A 19,752-nucleotide genomic window follows, 5' to 3' on the forward strand; every position below is an offset into this window, starting at 1 on the left:
AAGACTGCATTTCTCAATGGAGACATTGATGAGATGATTTATATGGTGCAACCAGAAAACTTTGTGTCAGGAGACCCAAAGAATATGGTTTGCAAATTAAGGAAATCCATCTATGGACTCAAGCAAGCTCCTCGTCAATGGTATCATAAGTTTCAACAAATAGTTATCTCGTTCGGTTTTGAGATGAACATTGTTGATGACTGTGTATATCACAAGTTCAGTGGGAGTAAGTATATTTTTCTGGTTCTGTATGTGGATGACATCTTGCTTGCCACTAATGATATAGGCATGTTGCACGAAACCAAGAGATTTCTATCAAAGAATTTTGAGATGAAAGATCTTGGGGACGCCTCTTTTATATTAGGGATCCAGATACATCGAGATCGCTCTCGGGGTATTCTTGGATTATCACAAAAGAGCTATATCGATAAGGTACTTAAAAGGTTTGGCATGCAAGATTGCAGACCAGGTGACACCCCTGTTGCTAAGGAGACAAGTTTAGTCTCAATCAGTGCCCTAAAGGTAACCTTGTGTTCGCGGGAAAAATCGTTGCTTTCTTCATTATTGATTCCATTGCTATCTTGAATAACTGTTTTTTCGGTTACAAAGATCCGGTCTTTCTATAAGATCCGGTTACAATGAAAATCAAATAAAAGAAAAGAAAAATTACAACTTTTTATCCTTGTTTATCGAACAAATCACGAGCTCCTGTTTTACGGTCGCTCGCTTGCGTGGGTTGTTTGCCTGCGTCGGGGTTTATCCGTAGACCACCGCGAGATCTAGATCCGGTCGGATCTACGAAGTACGACGGGTATTATTTCACGAAGAAAATAATAGCCGGGGAGGATTATTTCACCAAGGAAATAATCGCCCAAATCTCGGGATCAAAGACCAAGCTTTGATCCGGAGTATGCCTGTGTAGATTTGAGATCCGGTTCCTCTCGAACTCTTGCCTTATTTGGCGTTGACGATCGCTGAGCACCGGATCTGGAAGAGAAAGTCTCAAAGTCCCTAAGCTTCAATCTTTTTTAGATCTGAGCCTTGAATCCAGCAGAGCTTCGCCTCCCAAAATTTCCAACCCCTTAACAAATGAACCATGCCCTCATATTTATAGGCTCTCTGAATTGTGCCCGCACACAGATCTGGGCCGGCCACCTATAGGTGGCCGGCTCTTGGCCGAGCCACAGGTGGCTCGGTTTCGGCCGAGCCCCCTTAGGCGTTGTTTTCCGTCGTTTTCCATTTTCAGTTCTGTCCGTGATCCGGTTCTGTGGTTGATTTATCCGGACTTGACTCGTTGACCTGATTTGGCAGTAAATCTGGATCCTGATTAGGCAGTAAATCTGCTTCTGAGTTCGAGTCCGAAACTGATCTTGATTCGATCGTGATTCGTCCGAGTCCGCTCTTAGTTGGATGACTCGTTGATTCCTCAACCCGTTAGCTTGATTTCGCAGCGAGTGGATTCATTCCGTTGTTTGAGTGCGGTTTGTCAGCTTCGTAGCCTCGTTAATCCGCTTCGTTGCGTGCCACTTGGCTTTGGCGTTGTGGACTGACGCTCGTGTTTGGATACGTCGCCCGATGGTTCGTCGGTTTGTGCCGAGCTGTGCTAAGGGACTGATAAGCAATTTTATACGCCTACAGATACCCCCTCCAAAGTATTTCAGTCTCGTTATTTTATAGAAGAGTCTGGAATACTGTAGGCTATCTAAAAATCACAATAGATAGCCGATCCCTATCAAGCCCTGATAATAGAAGTTACAATCAGACGACTTTCTAATCACTGCATCCGCAACTCTGCAACCGCTATAAACACAGCCTCATCCCTGAGATGATTGATCTTGATGGCTGCGACAACAGCATGACTAATATTATATTAGCAACTATTAGAGATGCTGATGAGCAGTGTAATGATTTCAGAAATAAAAGGTTGGACTTAGTTGCTGAGTTGCTTGGTAGAGAGCTGTGGGCAAATATTCATCTTCAAAACACTATGGATGTTGATTCCCGCCAAGCTCTCACAACGAAAGCTACAATTAAATAACTTTCGGGTCGACAGTCGAAAGGGGCAAATAGGAGATTTTTCACACAGATCGAGAAGAGTTACAATTCGACGACGCTTCCGATAGCTGATGAAAACCCTATTCAGTGGCCTTCACAATCGATGGTGAGAGTTACAACCTGACGACTCTCATATCCTACAACAGGCAAAGATCAATAAGCAATGTCCTTTGCAATGTCATAATAGACAAGGTTACAAGTCAACAACCTCTATCAAACGCAGAAGGTCACTTCTGCGAAACGCACACAACTTGTGCGTTCTCCAGCAAATATCTAACTCTGCAACGCAGAGTTAAAGCACTAAACGCACACATAACGAGCGTTCTTCAACAGGCTCAACTGTGTGTCCCAAACTCTGGACGCAGAGTTGAACTTCAACGCACCAGCGACTTGTGCGTTTCCAATTCCAGAACGCATGCGGCCTGTGCGTCTCAAATCTCTAACAGAGATTTAACTCTGCGTCTCAAGCCTTGGACGCAGAGTTAAAGCCCAGAACGCCAACTGAGGCGTTTTGACTTGTTCAAACGCAAGACGAACGGCCTCAAAACCATTATCCCACGTTCTGAGGGATCTTCGCCCACTTAGGAGAGGATTTAGGGGTTGGTTACACCCCTAATCCCCCTATAAATAACCGACTTACTCAACCGAGTAAGGGGTTGATCGGTTTCTAGCAGAAAAACCGCATAGGGTTGAGGTGAGCTGACATCAAAACCGCCTAAGGTCAACAAATCTCAGCAGTTCAACAGTACGAAGAAGAAGATCTTTTGACGATCAAAGAACTGATCAACGATCAGTTAATCGAATCCCGGAGGATTTCTTCATCAACGGCATAATCCACGAGTTTTAACTCATTCTGAGTTCTTAAACTCGTTAAGAGTTTTTAATTAGCTTGTAACGCAAGTTAATCACATCAAACCAGACATTCGGTTTTCAACAACTCTTATCAGAGTTCTTAACTCGTTCAGAGTTCTTCAACACTCGTCAAGAGTTCTAAACCGAAGTCATCAAACACTTCAGTTATTCCAGTGAAGAAGGACGGTCGGATCGTCAACGGAGAGCAAGTTCGACGCGATCAATCGAAGGAAGCACTCCATCGCTACCAAGAAGAACCCAGTCTTAAACAAAGGAGAGAATCAAATTCATTCTCCTCTCTTTTGTAATCGGAATCCAAATTGTAATCGATTTTGAGAGGAATACAAATCAAAATTTTCTTTCATTGTCTTTTTACTGCAAATTTCCAACAATCAAAAGATGGCGACTTTGCTGGGGACTAGCTTCTCTGACGAGGAAGTGGTGGCGCAATCCGACGTTCACCTTACAGGAACCACCGTCGAAACTCTCGTCGTAGAGTTCGACCAAGCCAAGTATGAGGAGGTCCTCTCCTCTGGGTCCCTTAGCCCAAAAGCTAGGCGTGATACCCACAGGACCTCTACGGAGGTCAACACTACTGCTGAGATGCCAAAGAAAGCCCTCCCCTTTGGCCAAGACCTTAAACTCGCTCTGCGAGTTGAAGACTCCTCCCCCGTATCACTACGGCACATCATTGGTCAAAAGAGACCTATGTCGGAGGAGAACCCGACCAACGCCGATGATGCTGCGGCCAAGGCCTTGAAACAGGCTAAGAAAAATGCTGCTCGACGAAGGAGAAGATCCTTACGGCGAGCATACTTGCGGAATAGCCGAGCTACTGCCCAACGCAAAGACTGCGTTTCTGAACCTATGCCTGAACTGTACGTTTCTGCTCCAGAACGCACACTTCGTGGCAATGAACCCGATTATGAGCCTCGAGTTATCCAACTCAAACGCGACCCTCAGTGGCGCGTTGTTCAACATAGGCGCACACCTCAAAGGTGCGTCCCAAAACGTGACCTCCAAAGGCACGTTCAATCATTCAAACGTACGCCACAGGTGTGCGTTCAATCAAAACCCGACCCTCAGGGGTCTGGGTCATCAACCAAACACACATCACAAGTGTGCGTTCAAACAAAGAACGACCCTCAGGGGTCTGTTTCAATATCAAAACGCACATCACAAGTGTGCGTTCCCCTCAGGGGTCTGGGTCATCAACCAAACGCACACCACAAGTGTGCGTTCAAACAAAGAACGACCCTTAGGGGTCTGTTTCAACAACCAAACGCACATCACAAGTGTGCGTTCAAACAAAGAACGACCCTCATGGGTCTGTTTCAAAACGCACGCCTCAAGTGTGCGTTCAACCAAAACAAGACCCGCAAGGGTCTGTTTCAACATCAAAACGCACACCACAAGTGTGCGTTCAATCAGGACAAGATCCACAAGGATCTAGTCCATCAATCAAACACAGGCCTCGGCCTCGTGTTTATAAACCTAAACGTGACTCTCGTGTTTCTTCTCAAGAACATGACATGGTCCATCAGGTTCAAAAGGGACAGCATGGATTTAAGATTCATGCCCAACCCATCCAAGGGCAGGGGGTTCCATCACCACCTTCACGAGATCTTTCCCAGGTCTCCGACTTGCGTGAGCTATTAACAAGAGGAAGGCCAACACAGCTGTTCGCGGGTGGATTCATTCCGTCGCTTCCGTGCGATTCGTCGATCTCGTCGCCTCGTTGGCTCGTCGGTTTGTGCCGAGCTATGCTAGGGGACCTATAAGCAATTTTATATGCCTACAGATACCCCCTCCAAAGTATTTCAGTCTCGTTCTTTTATAGAAGAGTCTGGGATACTTTGGATATGATTGTCCCTACCTTCAGTCGGTATAACGGGACCTCGGAATGGCTTCTGTTCTTGACTCCTTCAATTCTCCAGGCTTTTCGGTGCTTTGTCGAAAGTCTGTAAGAGTTCCGGTGCTGCATTTATTGTCTGACCGTTTGTCGGAATTTTCTGAACTTGAAGTTGATTCCTTTTAGCTGACCATTGATTGTGGCGTCGAGTCTTTATGCACAACGCGTTGTCCGGCGTAGTGTGGTTGAGTTATCCTTAAGAATATTTATAAACAATATTCTCCAGGAACTTCTCAAACCAAAAATAGGGAATAGTTTATACTCATATACCTTATTGGAGTATTAAGAAGCAGTTTATACTCGTATACTTTTCGGAGTAAGAAGCAGTTTATACTCGTATACTTTTCGGAGTAAGAAGCAGTTTATACTCGTATACTTTTCGGAGTATTTAAGAAGCAGTTTATACTCGTATACTTTTCGGAGTATTGATTCTTTCATTGCAACGCATTGATAGGCGTTGACCTAGGGTTACGCGTTGTCCGGCGTTGACCTAGGGTTTTGAACGTCGTACGTTGATTTTTTGATCGCAACGCATTGACTGGCGTTGACCTAGGGTTACGCGTTGTCCGGCGTTGACCTAGGGTTTTGAACGTCGTACGTTGATTTTTTGATCGCAACGCATTGACTGGCGTTGACCTAGGGTTACGCGTTGTCCGGCGTTGACCTAGGGTTTTGAACGTCGTACGTTGATTTTTTGATCGCAACGCATTGACTGGCGTTGACCTAGGGTTACGCGTTGTCCGGCGTTGACCTTAGGGTTTTGGACGTCGTACGTTGACTGTTTGATTGCAACGCGTTGACTGGCGTTGACCTAGGGTTATGCGTTGTCCGACGTTAACCTTAGGGTTTTGAATGTCGCTGGATGCTCAAGTCACGAGACCAACTAATGAAGCTGATGCGTCAGTGACTCTCGTATTTATAGGATTTTTGGCAAATCCCCAGCCATCAACGGGTTTGATGCGCCTTTACCGACTACCGTTTGAGTCGGGCTAGCATGCGGATTGTTCAAGTCCGTTCCGCATGTGACGTTAAGCTAAAAGAGTTAACCCTTTTAGTGATACCCACAGGACCTCTACGGAGGTCAACACTACTGCTGAGATGCCAAAGAAAGCCCTCTCCTTTGGCCAAGACCTTAAACTCGCTCTGCGAGTTGAAGACTCCTCCCCCGTATCACTACGGCAGTATTCTGGGGGTGGAGATCACACTCTCAGTAAGGTTACGCGTTGTCTGGCGTAGACCTTAGGGTTTTGAACGTCGTATGTTGCTCAGGTCACGAGACCAACTAAAGAAGCTGATGCGTCAGTGACTTTCGTATTTATAGGATTTTTGGCAAATCCTCAGCCATCAACGGATTTGATTAGCCTTTACCGACTACCGTTTGAGTCGGGCTAGCATGCGGATTGACGAAATCCGTTCCGCATGTAACGTTGTGCTAAGAGAGTGAATTCTCTTAGACTTTGTGCTATGATGTTGAATACATAGGCTTCGCCATTGTTACGGGAATAGACTACCCGACGACACGTGTTAGGTGTTGACTTTAGGATTTTCGGCTAACCCCCAGCCTTCAACGGGTTTGATTAGCCTTCTAAACGCACATCACAAGTGTGCGTTCAAACAAAGAACGACCCTCAGGGGTCTGTTTCATTATCAAAACACACATCGCAAGTGTGCGTTCAACCAAAACAAGACCCGAAGGGGTCTATTTCAACATCAAAACGCACACCACAAGTTTGCGTTCAATCAGGACAAGATCCACAAGGATCTAGTCCATCAATCAAACACAGGCCTCGGCCTCGTGTTTATAAACCTAAACGTGACTCTCGTGTTTCTTCTCAAGAACATGACATGGTCCATCAGGTTCAAAAGGGACAGCATGGATTTAAGATTCATGCCCAACCCATCCAAGGGCAGGGGGTTCCATCTTCAAAAGGGACAGCATGGATTTAAGATTCATGCCCAACCCATCCAAGGGCAGGGGGTTCCATCACCACCTTCACGAGATCTTTCCCAGGTCTCCGACTTGCGTGAGCTATTAACAAGAGGAAGGCCAACACAGCTGTTCGCGGGTGGATTCATTCCGTCGCTTCCGTGCGATTCGTCGATCTCGTCGCCTCGTTGGCTCGTCGGTTTGTGCCGAGCTATGCTAGGGGACCTATAAGCAATTTTATATGCCTACAGATACCCCCTCCAAAGTATTTCAGTCTCGTTCTTTTATAGAAGAGTCTGGGATACTTTGGATATGATTGTCCCTACCTTCAGTCGGTATAACGGGACCTCGGAATGGCTTCTGTTCTTGACTCCTTCAATTCTCCAGGCTTTTCGGTGCTTTGTCGAAAGTCTGTAAGAGTTCCGGTGCTGCATTTATTGTCTGACCGTTTGTCGGAATTTTCTGAACTTGAAGTCGATTCCTTTTAGCTGACCATTGATTGTGGCGTCGAGTCTTTATGCACAACGCGTTGTCCGGCGTAGTGTGGTTGAGTTATCCTTAAGAATATTTATAAACAATATTCTCCAGGAACTTCTCAAACCAAAAATAGGGAATACAGTTTATACTCGTATACTTTTCGGAGTGTTAAGAAGCAGTTTATACTCGTATACTTTTCGGAGTATAAGAAGCAGTTTATACTCGTATACTTTTCGGAGTATTGATTCTTTCATTGCAACGTATTGATAGGCGTTGACCTAGGGTTACGCGTTGTCCGGCGTTGACCTAGGGTTTACTGTAAGAAGGTTTGACCAAGTGGGTGTTTTGAGACAATCCTAACTGTAGGAAGGTTTGATCGCTCAATTTGTGGACCTCTCGTTCATTGGGGGAATCGAGAGGGGATTTTGACTGTGGTCCTAACTGTAAGAAGGTTTGACCAAGTGGGTGTTTTGAGACAATCCTAACTGTAGGAAGGTTTGATCGCTCAATTTGTGGACCTCTCGTTCATTGGGGGAATCGAGAGGGGATTTTGACTGTGGTCCTAACTGTAAGAAGGTTTGACCAAGTGGGTGTTTTGAGACAATCCTAACTGTAGGAAGGTTTGATCGCTCAATTTGTGGACCTCTCGTTCATTGGGGGAATCGAGAGGGGATTTTGACTGTGGTCCTAACTGTAAGAAGGTTTGACCAAGTGGGTGTTTTGAGACAATCCTAACTGTAGGAAGGTTTGATCGCTCAATTTGTGGACCTCTCGTTCATTGGGGGAATCGAGAGGGGATTTTGACTGTGGTCCTAACTGTAAGAAGGTTTGACCAAGTGGGTGTTTTGAGACAATCCTAACTGTAGGAAGGTTTGATCGCTCAATTTGTGGACCTCTCGTTCATTGGGGGAATCGAGAGGGGATTTTGACTGTGGTCCTAACTGTAAGAAGGTTTGACCAAGTGGGTGTTTTGAGACAATCCTAACTGTAGGAAGGTTTGATCGCTCAATTTGTGGACCTCTCGTTCATTGGGGGAATCGAGAGGGGATTTTGACTGTGGTCCTAACTGTAAGAAGGTTTGACCAAGTGGGTGTTTTGAGACAATCCTAACTGTAGGAAGGTTTGATCGCTCAATTTGTGGACCTCTCGTTCATTGGGGGAATCGAGAGGGGATTTTGACTGTGGTCCTAACTGTAAGAAGGTTTGACCAAGTGGGTGTTTTGAGACAATCCTAACTGTAGGAAGGTTTGATCGCTCAATTTGTGGACCTCTCGTTCATTGGGGGAATCGAGAGGGGATTTTGACTGTGGTCCTAACTGTAAGAAGGTTTGACCAAGTGGGTGTTTTGAGACAATCCTAACTGTAGGAAGGTTTGATCGCTCAATTTGTGGACCTCTCGTTCATTGGGGGAATCGAGAGGGGATTTTGACTGTGGTCCTAACTGTAAGAAGGTTTGACCAAGTGGGTGTTTTGAGACAATCCTAACTGTAGGAAGGTTTGATCGCTCAATTTGTGGACCTCTCGTTCATTGGGGGAATCGAGAGGGGATTTTGACTGTGGTCCTAACTGTAAGAAGGTTTGACCAAGTGGGTGTTTTGAGACAATCCTAACTGTAGGAAGGTTTGATCGCTCAATTTGTGGACCTCTCGTTCATTGGGGGAATCGAGAGGGGATTTTGACTGTGGTCCTAACTGTAAGAAGGTTTGACCAAGTGGGTGTTTTGAGACAATCCTAACTGTAGGAAGGTTTGATCGCTCAATTTGTGGACCTCTCGTTCATTGGGGGAATCGAGAGGGGATTTTGACTGTGGTCCTAACTGTAAGAAGGTTTGACCAAGTGGGTGTTTTGAGACAATCCTAACTGTAGGAAGGTTTGATCGCTCAATTTGTGGACCTCTCGTTCATTGGGGGAATCGAGAGGGGATTTTGACTGTGGTCCTAACTGTAAGAAGGTTTGACCAAGTGGGTGTTTTGAGACAATCCTAACTGTAGGAAGGTTTGATCGCTCAATTTGTGGACCTCTCGTTCATTGGGGGAATCGAGAGGGGATTTTGACTGTGGTCCTAACTGTAAGAAGGTTTGACCAAGTGGGTGTTTTGAGACAATCCTAACTGTAGGAAGGTTTGATCGCTCAATTTGTGGACCTCTCGTTCATTGGGGGAATCGAGAGGGGATTTTGACTGTGGTCCTAACTGTAAGAAGGTTTGACCAAGTGGGTGTTTTGAGACAATCCTAACTGTAGGAAGGTTTGATCGCTCAATTTGTGGACCTCTCGTTCATTGGGGGAATCGAGAGGGGATTTTGACTGTGGTCCTAACTGTAAGAAGGTTTGACCAAGTGGGTGTTTTGAGACAATCCTAACTGTAGGAAGGTTTGATCGCTCAATTTGTGGACCTCTCGTTCATTGGGGGAATCGAGAGGGGATTTTGACTGTGGTCCTAACTGTAAGAAGGTTTGACCAAGTGGGTGTTTTGAGACAATCCTAACTGTAGGAAGGTTTGATCGCTCAATTTGTGGACCTCTCGTTCATTGGGGGAATCGAGAGGGGATTTTGACTGTGGTCCTAACTGTAAGAAGGTTTGACCAAGTGGGTACTTTACGTCCAGACTCTAACAGAGAGAGTGTTGAGTGCATAGACATGGTGAGAATGGGAGTTCTTATTCATTACATTGCTGTGGTTTTGGGAACTTCCCGTTACATAAATCGTCCACCCCCAGTTTCCTCTGCGGAACTGGTTCGGACATTATTATCAGTTAACTAACCGGGTTATCCTTAAGAATATTAGCTTAATATTCTCCAGGAACTTCCCGTCAAAAGTGGGGAAACAGTTTAGACTCATATACCTATTGGAGTATCAGGGAGTAGTTTAACCTCTTATACCGGTCGGAGGATTGAGAAACAGTTTATACTCGTATACTCTTTGGAGTTTTGCCGTTCTCAATTGGCTTACCTTAGCGTTATGACGCCGGCTTCAACCAAGGTCTGAATGCTATTCTTGAGAGCAAAGCAATCCTTGGTGGGATGAACGACCCTCCTGTGGTATGCACAGTACTTTGGGTCCGTAGTGTTGTCAGCTTCCTCCTGATTTGTGATAGGTGGTAGCTTGATCTTGTTACCTTCAAGGAGGGATTCGAAGATGGCTGGAACGTCTTCGTCCTTGAAGGAATACTCTCTTTGGAGTCTCGGACCCGAAGTCTTTTGCTGCCTTCGGGATTGCTGTTGTGACGCTTGATTAGCACCACCAGTAGCTGCAGGTGTTTTGCCCTTACCACGAGAGGCGAAATTTGAGTCCAGCGGATTAACCGTCGGTTGGTTCCTCTCGGCCTTCTTCCTTCGGAGGAAACGTTCGGCTTGTTCACCGCGCACCTTCAGATCCTTCCAAGTGTCAGACGGTGCTGTTCCCATTGCTTCCAACACGTCCAACGCAAGGTTGTTGTGGCAAGTTTGGAGGATGAATTCCTCTGTGATCGGGTCCCGGCAATTCATCGCCTTGTTCCGGAACCTTTTGACGAAGGTGTCGACTAACTCCCCGTCCTTTTGTTTCTCGTCGAGCAACGATCCGATAGATATCTCGGTGTCGTCGTCGAAGAAGTTGGCGAGGAACTTCGTCTCCATGTCGTCCCAGCTGTTTATGCTTCCTGGCTTGAGGCGACGGTACCAATCGAAGGCGGCTCCGCGAAGAGTGCCAACGAATGACCGCACCATCAGAGGCTCATTGCCGGAGATAATACCCAAGTGCGATTTGAAATAAATCAAATGCTGAGTGGGGGAACCCTTCCCATCGAACGGCGTGAAGTTGATTAAACTGAACTTCGCCGGATAGGGGATCGATTCCCATTCTCGTGGGTATGGACAAGGAATACCTGTTTTCTTCGTCTCTTGAGCGGAGATCAATGTGTTGATTTTGCTCTCGAGATCTTTGATCTTCAAGTCTTCACTTGTATCTTCGTTGGCATCCTCGTTACCACCCCCTGTATTGACAGGAGGGTTATTGGCATTGTGAGCTTCATCCCTATCCGTGTGCTGCTCTTCCTGAACAACCTGGTTACGGCGGCTCGATTCACCTTGTTGGTTCCTCAATGTCTGGATTTGTTGCTCATGCATCTCTCTCATCTGCTGCATGGCCATCTCCATCTCGAATTTGAAACTTTCTTTCTGCTTAGCCAAAGCGTCTTCAAGCATCTTGGCCATTTCTTCCGCGCTTATCATAAATGACTCGCGGGGTTGTCCTTCGCTGGACACTGTATTGTCCGATGCGACAGCAGAGCAGGAATCCGATTCTTCATCTTCCGAAGGCAATCTTGTCCGAACCCTACCATAAGTTCCTCGTGCGATGGCTCCGGACTGCAGACGGGTTACACGCCGGGATGCTTCCAGAAACGACTTGAGATTAACCTGTGTCGATGTCTCTTTGCTGGTCATGTTGGCGGTGACCCTCGGAAATTCTCCGTCTTTAACCACCGTTCTTCTTTGCCGGAAACGCCTATACCTTGGTTTTGGCGTTTCGGTGCCGAGCCTTTCGAACACTGAAATTCTCTCGGGGATTACCTTGATGCAGTTGCATTGAGACAGTACCGCCCGAATGAGCTTTGGACAAGGGCACTGAGTTTCTAGCCTTCGAGGACTCCTCTTTCTGGTTCTGTTCGTACCCCCAGCACGATAGTACAACTCGTCATTTTGACAGTCGGAGTAACCTATCGTGTGTGGGCACGACTTCTCAGGTATAACATTATCACTATCAGATGATAATGTTTCCATCTGAGGGCGAATTGCCTTCCTTGGACTTTCAAGAGTCACGCGCCTTGAGACATGCCTTTTTGGGCGTGAATTCTCAGCGGGCTCTTGGACCTCAATGCGCAAATTAGCGCGCGCAGTTGCCTTGAGCTCCTTGTCATGTTGGAGGTAGCGGTGACCCCCAGCGTGTTGATTCGTTCGGGGTTTTCTTAGTGGGCCCAAACGTTCTTGGATCGGAGCTTTGCTTCGCTCATCGGGAATTGGACCGAGGCGCTCCAAGACTGGCTTTCTTCTTCGGGAGGATTCTGCATGATCTCCCGGAGTAGCTATGGGAACTCTCGGCGACTTAGCTGGGTTCGCCGGAGGTTGACTTTTGGTTGGAGACTGCAGTTGCTGCTTTTCGGTCTGAACCGCCGCTTCAGATTTCGGCCTCCAAACTTTACGAGTTGGTGGCGGCTTCTTGGCCATTTCTTTCTGCAACTTTCTACGGGCTTCTTCGGCTTGAGCCCGTGCCTGCGCTGATAGTGCGCGGCGTTTGCGGATGCGTTCTTCCAGCGTCGAACGATTCTGTTTGACGCGGACTCATTCCATTGTCGGTGGCTTGGAAGAGGCGCCGTTCATCTGTCGTTGAGGCTGTTTGCCTCTCTTGTTCTTCAGACCCGCGTTGTAGCGGACTCCGTCGGTGGACTCCATCGCTTTGGCGAATTGTTTGGCCAAGCGTTGGCGTTGCCTTTGGCGGGCTCTCTTTGAGAGAGTCACCGCTCCTTTGGGGACGGAGGAATTGGTTGGGACCAGCTTGATCTGGTTGGAGATTGGTGGAGCCTCATCTGACGCAACTTTGGCGTCAATCGAGATGAGGTCGTCGTTGGTAGCTTCAACTTCTTCGTACCAACGCACCTTTCTGTTGGAAGAGAACTTGGACTTCTTGGACTTGCGGGGGGAGGTTGATCTAGACGAGGATGAAAGGTATTCCTCGAACTTGGTCTGATCGAACTCGTATTCGACCTCCTCCACGACTGGGATCAAGATCCGCGGCTGCGACGCTCCGATCTCGGCAGCGAGATCGGTGGCTCCCACTGTTCGCGGGTGGATTCATTCCGTCGCTTCCGTGCGATTCGTCGATCTCGTCGCCTCGTTGGCTCGTCGGTTTGTGCCGAGCTATGCTAGGGGACCTATAAGCAATTTTATATGCCTACAACAGCAAGTAGCTCATTCATGCCAGTGTGAACGGCTCATTTCCGCTATTCTCTCCGAATGCAGTTGTTGTTCACCTACGCCTAGGCAGTCGGTGTTCAATAGATTGACGAATGTCGCTAGACCTGCTAAACGATAGCGTCGTCATAAAAAGAAGACCTCTGAAATCGAATATCCCGATGTCACCATCAACATGGTCGGCAGAGGCAAATCCTCGCATCCCGATTCTGATGACTCACAAACAAGTCATTCCCCGACTGTTCGGGAAATCTGTGATGAGTTTGAAGGAGTGTACCGACGTACTCGGACTCAGACAGGAGCTATTCGCCCGGTTGACTATCAAAAGTTAGCCAAAGGGATTACAACAAGTGATGAACATTCGGCAATAGCCGAATCTCAATCTTCGAGCTCGGTCGGACCACAAGAGGTATCTGCTTATATGGCGGGAAATCCCGAGGACATAGCCAAAAGAGTGGACGAACATCAAGTCATGCTCCAGGCGCAACAGGAGACACTTATCCAATTGAAGGACATGTTGGCCCAAGTTCTGGCAGAAAAAGGCCAAAAACCTCAATCTTCCCGGAGGACAATCTCCAAAGGGAAACAGAAAGTGACCGAGCATTCGGATCGTGAGACTCACATTCCCGGAGGACAATCTCCAAAGGGAAACAGAAAGTGACCGAGCATTCGGATCGTGAGACTCACAACCTGGTATCCTCTTCTGAAGGTGAGAAGGAGGTGGAAAAAGAACTGCATCCTCAATCCACTAAAATGGATGAACTGGAAGCTCGCCTCAATGCAATCGCCAACAGAAGTGAGCTCCGTGAAGAAGGAGTGGTGAGACCTTATCCCGCTGAATGGGATATAGCTCCATACCCACCGAAGTTTAAAGCTCCAACCTTGCAACCGTTCGATGGCACAGGATCGCCAAATCAACACATCTACTATTTCAAATCCCAAACTGGAGATGTGGTGGCGAACGATGCCATCCTGACACGCTTGTTCATCGTCACTCTTAAGGGAGTGGCTTTTGAATGGTTTATGAAACTGCCTGCTGGATCTATTCAGAAATGGGTAGATTTGAAAAAGCTTTTCTTGGCTAGGTTCTTCGAGGACGATACGGAAGTTTCTGTCCCAACTCTTCTTGCCACTAAGCAGAGGAAAGGAGAATCCATTAAGGCCTACGTGGAGAGATTCCGTAGCATGGCATTGCGATGCCCCTCAGGTATGACTCAGTCAACCCTGGTTGAAACTTGCAGGCACAACTTGCAGACTCAGCTCCTCGCCCAGATGGGGGTAGCGGAGTGTCGTTCCTGGAGACAGTTTGTTTCGCAAGGAGAACAAGCTGAAGAGATTGTAGCTCGGGTGAAAGCCGAAGAAGCTGCACAGCCCAAGCCGCAACAGCAGCAGCAACGCAACCAGAACAACACCCAGCGGTCTAAGGGAAAAGAGACCCTAGCAGCCGACTACTCTCAAGTACCACCGCCCACGAAGTAGGGCAAAGCTTCCAATAAGCAAAAAGTGCCCAAACAGTATTCCTTCAAGGAGGAGCATGTGGACACCTTGTTCCAGCTACTGCGGAAGAACAACAAGTTACAGCTTCCTGAAATTAGGAAACCAGAGGAGGCAGGGAAGGTAGATGACCCTAATTACTATCGCTATCACAGGTTTCTAGGGCATCCTACCAGAAGATGTTACATCTTTAAGGACATCCTCCAGAATTTGGTGGACGCCAAAGTGCTTACTCTGAAACCTGAGCAAAAGACTGTCTCTACCAACATGATAGCAGTCCAGTTCGGTGACTTCCCTCCGGTGGCGACCGCAGATGGCGTTGTCCCAATCCACAATGGAGAAATGCGTCTGAAGAATACTGACTTGCACAGTCAGAAAGACAAGGGGTTGATACCCCTCGCCACTTCGAAAGGAGAAATCATGTGGGTACACCCAGATCTAGTGGGAGACCAACAGTGGACGAATACCTCGTCCAAGAAGAAAGGAGGCAAAGCTAGGTCTTCCAACATGATTAGCCCCTCCATTACTGAGAATGATGATCACCTCAAGACCCTCACAGATTCAGAGGAAGAGAGGATTGCCCTGGCTGTATACCCAGGAGACAACCCTGGCACTCGGTCTGGAAAGACTTACTTGAAAGACTACGGTCAGAATGCTCAAAAAGTTGAGGAACAGCCCCAAGACGCTGGGGGTTCTGTCCCGAAGAAGCCGGCTGATAAGGGGAAACAAAAAGAACTCCGGTAGGAATCCGGGGAGTCGAGCACTCCATTCCAATTCAATGTCATGGCATAGTTGGCTAACATACCAGCCAGAATTACGCTATATGAGCTCATTAGGTTGTCCAAAACCACCAAGGAAGCTCTCATTGAGGCATTGAAGAATACAGAGAGCTTCATCACCCAAGTCATTCCAACTCCTGAAGCTTCGGAAGATCAAACTTGTCGGCAATGTCTGCAAGCGGCAAGAAGTTTACCCTGCATATCGTTTACTCAAGAAGATATGCAGGTTAAACACAAACACGACAGACCTTTGTACTACACGGGGTATATCGGATCTTCCGAAATCAGTCGTGTCCAGGTTGACCCGGGCTCAGCACTCAGCATCATGCCTTATAGGGTCATGCAGGTCTTAGAAATCCCTATGCACAGGTTGCACACTACCCAGGCCACCATCTTCGGGTTCAATGCAAATAGCACTCGACCCCTGGGGAAAATCAAACTCAGATGCCAAATTGGAGACCTCAAGTCCGAAGTGACATGCTACATCATAGACGCGGACACTTCCTACAATCTGTTGCTAGGACGACCATGGATACATGCAAACCGCATTGTCCCGTCTACCCTACATCAGGTCATGAAATATGCTAATGATGAGGGAGAAGTTCGAACCCTGATTGCGGAAAAATATCCTTTCCGAGGGGTAGAAAACTTTCGGAGTACTTGCCTGATGTGTCCTCTAAAAATAAATCAGTAGAGAATGATTCTAATGCAGGTACCAACCCATGGCACACAATGTGCACAGAGGCATCACTTACATTGCCAATCGAATCTTTCTTTGCTTCAGATGAAGAAGCAGAAGATGTACAGAAGGCTTTCTTCAAAGTCCCATCCAAAAGGAAAGGGCAGAAGCCGATCTGTTTTGGTAAAGTCAAACCCGAACAACTCAAACGAGGAAGTTCAGAGGAAGACGAAGGAGTTCCCCAATTTCATTACCATGAACCCAATTCTATAGACTTAATGAAACGAATGGGGTATAACTTTAATGAAAAACAGGGTCTGAACTTCGGGAAGGGCAGACGAACCCCAGTCCGAATGTCTCTAGCCCCTGAAGGAAAACCTCAGGATTATTACAATAAAACCGGAAGAGGTTTAGGTTATGTCACAACTCCCTCTGCCTCAGAAAATGAGATCAGTAATTATTTGTGTCAAAATCATTCGTCCGGAACCTCTTCCTGGGAATCCGACGTCAGTGTCGGACCTTTCTTTAAAGGTTTGACTGTGAACATGGTTTCAACTAGTCACCCTGATGAAGATGCAGGGGGTGACGAAGAGTTAATTGAGTCGACTAACGATCCTTGGATCAAACGTCTTAACATCCTGTGGGATATGCGTTTCGAACAACGCGAACCACCCACTGAAGATAAAGTGATCCAGGTCAACATGGGAGATGAATCTGATCCCAAGCCTATCTTTATAGCTGAAGACCTATCATCATCCGAGAAGGAAGACCTTATATCTCTCATCCGAGAATATATAGATGTCTTCGCTTGGAATTATGAAGATATGCCTGGTCTTGACCCGAAGGTGGCCATGCACCGTCTCAACATCGATCCGGATGTAAAACCCGTTAAACAGCAACAACGCAGGTTTCGTCCAGAGATCATGGAATCGATTGAGTCAGAAGTTAAAAAGCTTATAGACTCAGGTTTTGTTAGGGAAGAGAAACACCCGGACTGGGTAGCCAACATTGTCCCAGTGCCCAAGAAAAACGGTAAGGTTCGTATATGCATCGACTTTCGTGACCTTAACGCAGCCTGTCCAAAGGACGAGTTCCCACTTCCTATCACTGACGTCATGATCGATAACACCTGTGGATATGAAAGGATGTCTTTCATGGACGGATTCTCCAGGTACAATCAAATCAAGATGCACCCGGACGAACATACTGCTTTTAGAACACCACTGGGGGTGTATTGCTACACAGTGATGCCCTTCGGCCTGAAAAATGCAGGTGCAACTTATCAACGTGCAATGAACACAATCTTTCACGAACACCTACGAAAGAAGATCGAGTGCTACGTTGATGACATAGCAGTAAAGAGCCAATGTAAAGACGATCATCTTGCAGATCTGAAGACAATGTTCGAAATCATGCGAGCACATCAGCTGAAGATGAATCCGACAAAATCGTTCCTCGGGGTATCAAGTGGAAAATTCCTGGGATTTATTGTTACCTCTAAGGGAATTTCTCTTGATCCAGAGAAAGTGCGTGCCATCCGAGACATGCCACCTCCGAAGAATCTCAAAGAGCTCAGAGGTTTGCAAGGCAGACTGGCCTACATTCGAAGATTTATATCAAATCTGTCAGGGCGCTGCCAACCTTTCTCTAAACTCATGAAGAAAGGAATATCCTTTGTTTGGGATGCAGAGTGTCAAAGAGCATTCGAGGAGATTAAGAGATATCTAACTCAACCGCAAGTTCTCGTGACCCCGATATCAGGAAAACCATTCCTGTTGTATGTGAGGGCCATGGATCATTCTCTTGGTGCTTTGTTAGCCCGGAACAATGATCAGGGTCAAGAGCAAGCCATCTATTACCTGAGCAGGACTATGATGGGAGCCGAACACCGGTATAATCCGATCGAAAAAGAATGTCTCACCTTGGTATTCGCAATCCAAAAGATGCGACACTACCTAGTTGGACAGACCATTCAGGTCATCTCTAAGGTAAATCCTTTGAGAGTTCTGATGATAAAACCATCATCTCTAAACTGCCGGCTTGCAAAGTGGGCCATTCTCTTGTCGCAATACGACATGCAGTTCATGCCTCAAAAGGCGGTCAAGGGTCAAGCATTGGCCGACTTCTTAGCCGACCATCCAGTATCGGGAACATCTAAGTTGTATGAAGAATTACCTGACGAGGTCGCTGAAGCTTGCGCCACCCAAGAAGCTATGCAAGTGTGGAAATTATTCTTCGACGGTGCTTCTAGAGCAAACCCTCATGGTGCAATTACCGCGGGAGTGGGAGTAGTATTAATCTCTCCATATGGCCACGTAATTCCAAGGGGATTCTCCTTGATCGAACCTTGCACCAACAACGTAGCCGAGTATAATGCTCTGCTATTAGGAATGCAATTTGCTGAAGAACTTAATGTTCGGTACCTCGAGGCTTACGGAGACTCTCAACTCATCGTTAATCAAGTCCGAGGAGAATATGAAGTACGTCATGAGGATTTGATCCCGTATTACTTCGCAGTGCTAGAGAAAACTCAAAAGTTCGAAGGCTTCTTTATCGAATACGTGCCAAGAGCTCAGAACGCATATGCCGATGCTTTAGCCTCTTTGGCAACTTCCCTAGCCTTGCCACCAGGAGTTGAAGCAACGATTCCAGTCGCGGGACGGAAACTATGCTTTTCCAAGATCTCCATGGAGGAAAACTCAGACGAGACGATGTCGGGAGAAGTCTGTACGGTATTTATGGAGTTCGAATCTAGGGATTGGCGATTCCCGCACATCGACTATGCCTTATATGGAATTCTGCCTGAGGACCCTAAGGAAGCAGCTGCAATCAAACGAAAAGCCCTCCGATTCTATTACGATGCAGTTTCTCAAGTCCTGTATCGTAAATCACATGATGGAGTTTTACTTCGGTGCCTTTCCCGAAAGGAAGCGAAGGAAGCCCTCAAAGAGGCTCACGGCGGAATGTGTGGAGCTCATCAACCTGGAGCTAAATTAGGAGATCGTCTCCGATGAATCGGCTATTATTGGTCGAAGATGTTTTCAGACGCGGTTGACTACGCTAAACGTTGTCACGCGTGCCAAATTCATGGAGACTTCATCCACCAAGCACCAGGGAACTTACACCCCACATCGGCGACTTGGCCATTCGAAATGTGGGGTATGGATATCGTCGGACCGATTTCCCCTCCGACATCCAAAGGACACCGGTTCATTCTAGCTGTAACCGACTATTTCTCCAAATGGGCGGAGGCAATCCCGTTGAAAGAAGTAAAGACTTCAAACGTGATCAAGTTCATCAAACATCACGTCATCTACCGCTTTGGAGTCCTGAGGCGAATAATTCACGACAACGCGACACAATTCGTCAGATTCGGGTTTCAGAGATTTTGTGATAAATTCAGAATCCAAAGTGTCGCATCTACGGCATATTATCCGCCAGCAAATGGTCTTGCGGAAGCTTTCAATAAAACCATAGTGAAGCTTCTCAAAAAGTTTGTCTCCAAGAGCCGACGCGATTGGGATGAAAGACTTGGTGAATGTCTGTGGGCTTATCGCACGACAGCAAGGACCTCTACAAGAGCTACACCATTCTCTTTGGTATATGGCTGCGAGGCTGTATTACCATTGGAA

This window comes from Asparagus officinalis, chromosome 10, assembly GCF_001876935.1.
Source record: "Asparagus officinalis chromosome 10, Aspof.V1, whole genome shotgun sequence".
Taxonomy (NCBI): Eukaryota; Viridiplantae; Streptophyta; class Magnoliopsida; order Asparagales; family Asparagaceae; genus Asparagus; species Asparagus officinalis.